The following is a 7,143-nucleotide window of genomic DNA, read 5'->3' as shown; positions in this document are numbered from 1 at the left end:
GTGGGGCATTAGGCAGCGCAAGTGGTTCTTGTTAGAGTTGTAGACACAATGTAATCTCTCGTGTCATTGTAAAGGATAATCTTCAGACTGTTCAGAGCGTGCATGTGGCTCTGGGATCTGGTCTGTGCGCTGGCGTGCAGCTGAGAAACCAGTCCAGTCCAGTCAAATGCAGTCAGGCGCAGTCTATTGTTTTAGAAATATCTTTGTCACCGTGATTCGAGATGACTGCGGATGACTGTGTTTTCATCCCCTCCTGTCCTTCCCCTTCCTTCTCCCCCCTCGCCTTCTTTCTATCTGTGTAGCCAGGCTGTCATCCCTCACTGTCTCTCGGTGTGACTGAAGGCTGTGGAGTGACCAACTTAGCGCTTTGCTGCAGGGTTATCAGACTGAGAGGCAGACGGACTGCTGGGTTTGTGTCAGCAGGCTTTGACGGTGAATTTTGTTGTTGTTGAGAAATGTTTGCTGCAGTTTTAAGAGTGATGCCTGGCACAGGACAGATGGCTGTTGATGGACGTGGGATTAAACCTGGGACCTTTTGGTAATGGGATGATCTCTCTAACAATTTGGCTGACCTAATTGCTAGATAGCGCGAAAGCAGAGAGGGTTCAAAGAGAAGGGTCACCGTATAGAAAATGTTAAAACTGCCAACCATTTATTTAACCCACATGTGGGTTAGAAAGATACTTGTTTAGATGCAGTGGACAGATGTTCCTGCTGCCAGGGAGAGCAAAAACTCATAGGGTGGATGGAGTGCATCATAAAGCTTTAGAACAGCTTGCAGGTTATCAAACTGGTATAAGCTAGCCAACCCGATGGAGCAAAGAGGACAGGGTTGAAAGTAATAAAAGATAAGACAAAGTTCTGAAATGCAGGATGTAGGTACACAGCATCATCGTAGGAAGAGCAGAGCACTGTCCCGACATCTGCTGAGATAATGCCAGCTTTAAAGATTATTTTCACTTTGAGTAATACATGGTTCAGTGGAACAATTAATCCAACAATAAATAAATAAACAAAATTTTCTACCTTATCCCTAGTAAAGTTCATCTATCCAGATAGTTTCTATGTGATTTGGCAGGGTTTCCAGTCTGATGGACCTCAGCAGACCGGAACCTGAAAAAATACCTCAGGGGCAAAGATTTTCATTGAGAGCCATTTCCTGCCAAACAACGCTGATAATCTGTATCTGTTCACCTCCAATAAGTACGAATTCAGGTTGAACAGATACAGTTTCCCAGCAGGAAATAGTTCTCAACAAAACTTTGCACCTCCTGAGGGCTGTAGATTACAGTATGTTGGGAATCTGTGTCATTGTTTTTGGTTAGAGCTGTTGCTGTTCAAATTTTCACATATTAATTTTAACAGTTTGAACTCCACAATCAAATGCCCTAATACATCGGGGTGAAGGGAGACTGGAAACCTCACCAAATCACACAGAATCTATCTGGATGGATTCATAATGCACTAGTGATGAAATGGGAAAATATGTATTTTTTTTAATATTTCAGGTAAACTTCCCTTAAACTGTGAGTGCTCCCAAATGGAAAACTACATAGTTGGAGCTGCTACAACCAAAATACTGAGCAGTAAGCCATAATGTGATTATGGCTTACTGCACTGCTTGTGGGTTTACAGATATACTGTAAGAATAAGATTTAAATGTATCATGCATTTGGATTTAAGTCTACAGCCATTTAGTTTCATCAGCTGATCAGTATTGAGCAGTAATGATTCAGGTTACTGATGGTCAATACCATTTGAATGGGTCAGTGGGTCAATGTAGTGGATTTATCCTGCGTTTTAGTTGGTCTGTGACCTCACCACTGTATAACTATTATTACACCTGCTAATATAATGGAAGTGGTTTATGGTGCTTAGGGTTCCCATGTGGGACTTTAAAATGCTGATTCATCAATCAATGAAGGTGTCTCATCTGTCATCGCATGGCTCACACTCTTTTGAGCCACGGACGTGACAAGAGGCACAAATGAATGGGAGGACTGTGTGAGGATTGGAGGTCTTTTATAGACTTTGAGTTCAAAGATGTAGGTTGGCCCGGTGGATAGAGAGACTAGGAAAAAAAAAAAAAAACAGTTTCAATCCCCACAGCTGCCAACGCGATCCATCAAAGAGTCCTTCAGAAAGATAAACTGCACTCCTTCCCGCTTACTCATGCACTCTGCAGTCGATGAGTGTCAGCTAAATGCTTAACTGAAAAAAAAGAAAAAATACTAATAAGATTTTGATGATTTTGCCTGGTGCGATATTCTGACATGACCTAGTTTTCTGTGTTGGTAGGCCTCCCAAAAACCAGGCTCTTTCCCTCAGGAGACTCACATCATATTAAAAAAAGGTCATGCAACGAAATTCTCTATTTCAAGCTCTCTTACTTATCCGCTGTAAGCTTGTGTCCGAGACCATGCATCACCCTGTGGCTGGCGTATGCCCACAGCTGTGTATGTGTGTGTGTGTGTGTATTTTAGTAAATCAGCATGATCATAGTGATGATTAAGGAGGGATCAAAGCAGAAAACAGAGAGAGAGGGGAGAGCGATGCAAAAAATCTTCTTCATAATATCTTGTTTCTCTTCAAATAAGTGGAAAAGAAAATCTGCCAGCGGGATGAGATTGTTTCCAATGCACTTTCACTTGCTTCAGGAATTTTGGTATAAATATGTTGAATTAAAGCAGATCAGCCCGTTAGCATCAAGAAAAAAATGACACTTTATTCAAGGAAATAGTGGAAACAAGTTGATTAGTACTGGAAGCAATTGTGATTATCTCATCCTGCTGGCAGATTTTAAAGATATGTTAAGAATAAGACTGAATATGAGCCACTTGATAAGAAGGAGAGTTTTGCAGTGTAAAATAAGGAAAGGCAGGAGAGGGAAGGGAAGAAAGAAACAGTGAAAGAAGGAAAGAGGCAGTGATGAAGATGGAAAGACAGAGCTGGAGGAAGATACTTTGACCTCTGCACTTTGACCCTGGAGTCAGAGGGGAGAGGCCTGAGGAGGAGGAGAGATGACCGACCCACTAGCTGATGTCATCTCACTCACCAGCCCTGAGTCTTCTGCATCATCATCGTCATCATCATCATCATCATCATCATCCTTGTACGCAGCCTGGGAGAAAATGAGCAATGATGCACAGATTTTTTTTTTTTTTTTTTTTTTTTTACCTGCGTTTTTTCCTCCTTCTTCTTGACTTTTTTCTCATTGTTGATCTTTTATTTAGTTATTTTATTGGATTATCTTTTTTTTTATTTGTATCTGTGATTCTTGTTTTGGAGTTAAGCCCACTGCAACATTTAACTTCTTTAACTTCTTTTAACTTCTTTTATTCATTGTCTGATTTTATACGTGCAACAAATAAAATTAAACCAAAATTAATATGAGCTGCCACAGAAACATCCTGCACATCACTGCTCTTAACAGTCCTGTGGTAGAGCATTTAATCATGGCATACTGTATTATTGAATAACAACGCCACTTTATCACTTTGAGTTAATGTCGCAGGCAGGTGTGAAAGCGTGCGTTTGTCCTGTTCATAGTTAAAAACTCGATCAGATGGCGGAAAGACATGATGGATGTGCAAACCAAAGGCAAAAGTTCATTTGCAACATGAATGTCCAGGGAATTTATGCCAGTTAGCACTCAATGACATTCTCCTGAAATATAGAGCTGTTGACATTTGCACACAGTAGCTAATTTTGTGCATAAGTGTGTGTGTCTGTGTGCGTGCACGTGTATGTGCGTGCGTGTGTATGTGTGCGTGTTGTCATCTGTGCTGATTTGGTACCCCCAGGCAGTTAATCCCCCGCCTCTCTGGAGATGTGGCCCGGGCCAGACAGTCAGACCGACACAGGCCAGCACCAGATGACAAATGAAGAGTCATACTCCGACATATCAGTTTGGTGAAAAATATTACCTCAATTTCATCATTTAGCTTTATCTTTTAAATATAGAGCCGCCAGTCTGTGTTAAGCCTTATTATTTTGTCAACCAAGGATTTAAGTTACGGATTATCCTTAAATGAGAACAAATTTGTTGTAATTTTTTGCTCTCTATCCTTTTACAATAGTGCGTGTCAGCTGTCTCACTAGGTTGATCTGTGATTTTCACAACACACTTTTCACTCCAGTCTATACAGTTTCCAGTTTCTTTCACGTTTTCTTTTTTTAGCCATTTTAATGTTATTTTCATCATCCATCCTCTACAAGTAGCTCTTCCAGGTATCAGAATGGGCTCTTTTTCTCTCTCTCTCTCTCTCTCTGGAGGAAAATGGCCTGAGGTGTAGCAGAGGTTGCACAGACTGCAGCTTTGGGGAGAGGCATATTTTGCGCCAGAAGTGTGGGGCATTTTTGTAATTAACACGGGGATGGACTCTCATATTTTCATGTGATATCGCGTTGCCTATCTGAAAATGAGATTATAAGATTTAACATGCATGACCTGCATCTATTGCTGTCGGTTCTCTCTCTCTCTCTCTCTCTCTCTCTGTGTCTCTCTCTCTCTCTCTCTCTCTCTCTCTCTCTCTCTCTCTCTCTCTCTCTCTCTCTCTCTCTCACTCTGTCACTTTCCCTCTCGATTAACTACAGAGAGCAATATCCAATAGGACATGTCAGCGTAATTGGACGTGTCCTGGGGTAGTATTAGCTCACACACTGTGCCTAGCTCTGCAGGATACAGTCTGACACACTACTCTATATGTGTGTGTGTGTGCGCGTATGTGTACAAGTGTGTGTTCATTAACACGCTCTCCCTATGCCATGAGGCACAGTTCCTCTCCAGCAGAGAAAAACTGTAACTGTGTACCGAATCTGGTAGTGAGCTTGATAGCCTCACCTTCAGATGCCTCTGACGACTTTAACCTCAGTGAGTCTGTGTGTGTGTGTGTGTGTGTGTGTGTGTGTGTGTGTGTGTGTGTGTGTGTGTGTGTACGTGCGTGGAAGAGTGGGGCGTATTTGCTTACATCACTCATGCACATCAACGTTTACTGCACTCTGTATGTGTTGGTGGTCGAATGGGCACAGATGTGTATCTTTATGCATTCTGTGCACGTGTGTGCTGGTCATGAATAATGAAGAGGCCGTGTCAAGACTGAGCCATTTACCTGTCAGCAGCACATTGCTCCACCTCTGACTTGCAACTCAGCCCGCTGACAGCAGCTAACGTCACCCTCCGGCTACTTCGACTCTGCACCCCCTCCGCTGCAAAAAAAATATCCATCTTAACAAATCATTCAGTCTGGCACTGAGTCTTAAGGGAAATTCCAGCCTAGCAGACATTAATACTATCGACAACCTTGTTTACTTTGTGTTTCTGGTGCTGTTTTTGTTGTATTTTTGTTATTATGTGGGTAACTGGCCAAAAACAAGTCCACTGAGATATTCTTAGTGCAGCCATAAAAAACACAAACATACCAGAGAAATCCAGCATAGAAGAGGGAGAGCTCACTTCCTTCTCCCACCTAGTGTCACTGTAGCTGCTCTCTATGTCCATTGCCTTGGACGGTTTTACCAATATAGAAACCAAATTACACTGAAAAACAACAAAACAAGCATCAGAAACACAGTCTAAGTCACCAGTCCCTAAATTTAAACAGTGTCATGGGGTGGCATTTTCCTTTAATAGCTTGTCTTTTTCAAGTGAGTGTGCCAGTAGAGCAGCAAAGGAGAATAATTTCACCTCTTTCCAACGCATCGCAATGCTTTTCAAGAATCTTGAGAGTGTGTAAAAGGTAAAAGGCACAAGGCAGTGTTACTTTTTCAACACTGACAACATGAGCGCAAGAACTTGTCGAGGTGCAATTGGTGCAGTGGCACACTATATTAACAATTAAAATAATGTCATGGCGTATTAGACAGCAGGAGCTCACACACAGGCAGGCAATCACATGCAAACGCAAAATGGCGCCAACACAGAGGCCTACATTTACACACATATGCATGAACAGCAGAACACTGGATGCACTTATTCACAGATACACACGGTGCTGTTTCTAAAAGCCTTTTAATGGGCACATGGTCATAGACTGCTTCTATCACTTATTGTCTCCTGCATCTTTGTTATACACCAAACAACAGAAGCAAGCCCTCAAGCCCTGCACTCATGTGTAATGTGATCCATATGGCTCACTGACAAGGATACAATCACTAATATGTGTTTTTGTGTGTGCGTGCGTGCGTGCGTGTGTGTGTGTGTGTGTGTGTGTGTGTGTGTGTGTGTGTGTGTGTGTGTGTGTAAGCATGCGTAAATCAGTGTGCAGCTGTATGTGTAGCAGAGTTGCAATTCTTCCAGCCTAGTACACTCACGTGCCATATGTTTACAGGCAAACACCCGACAGCCAGGCTATTTAATAGCGGTCCACTTTTGATGTCCTTATAATCGACTATCTTTATTCTATGAAGGCATGTGGGTGCATTTGGAATATAAGGGCATGTTCACACCAATCACATTTTTAGGTTCTTTATTCAAACTCTTAGGCATTTCTTTCTTAGCTCAGCTTGTTTGGGCAGGTGAAAATGTGCACCAAGCGCCGAGATGCTGGAAAATGCAGGTCTCAGTCCGCTTTCAAGCAAACCGCGGAGCAGAAAATAGGAAATAACCCCAAAATGGATGCAAGCAGACAGGTGTTGACATCTGATAGCCGACAGTTATCCATGCTTGGGAAGCCTCGCATAACAAAATGAACGGAGGGCAGAATGTAGTCTGGACTGATGGGTTTATTAAGCAGTTTCCTCACGGGTGCATAGCTGGTATCAACACCGGAGAAGCTGAAATACAGAAAAAGTGGAAATAGGTCCGTCTTGTTTAAGTTGTAAAGTTACAGGGACCAGAGTAGGATTTGCTTTGGCTGCCTTTGCTGCCAAATGTTTATCGTGAGATCATAGATTATCAAAGCTAAGTCCTGGCTTGCTTTGAGCAGTGAGAGCAATAGTGAGCCAAATGGAAAAATGCAACAAAGTAAACTTTCCCACCTCAGAAAACACTTGATACATGCGATCATCGCCAAACAGTGTTTGTGTGGCCCATGTAATCATCTGCATCACTCCTTGTTTCTTTGTCTCTTTCTTTCTTTCTTTGCCGGAGAAGCTGACTAGGTTGTGTGGATCCAGTCATCAGGTTGTTCTGACCATCCTGAC

This window comes from Myripristis murdjan, chromosome 23 (assembly GCF_902150065.1).
Source record: "Myripristis murdjan chromosome 23, fMyrMur1.1, whole genome shotgun sequence".
Classification (NCBI taxonomy): domain Eukaryota; kingdom Metazoa; phylum Chordata; class Actinopteri; order Holocentriformes; family Holocentridae; genus Myripristis; species Myripristis murdjan.
Note: the sequence above shows the minus strand (reverse complement) of the source record.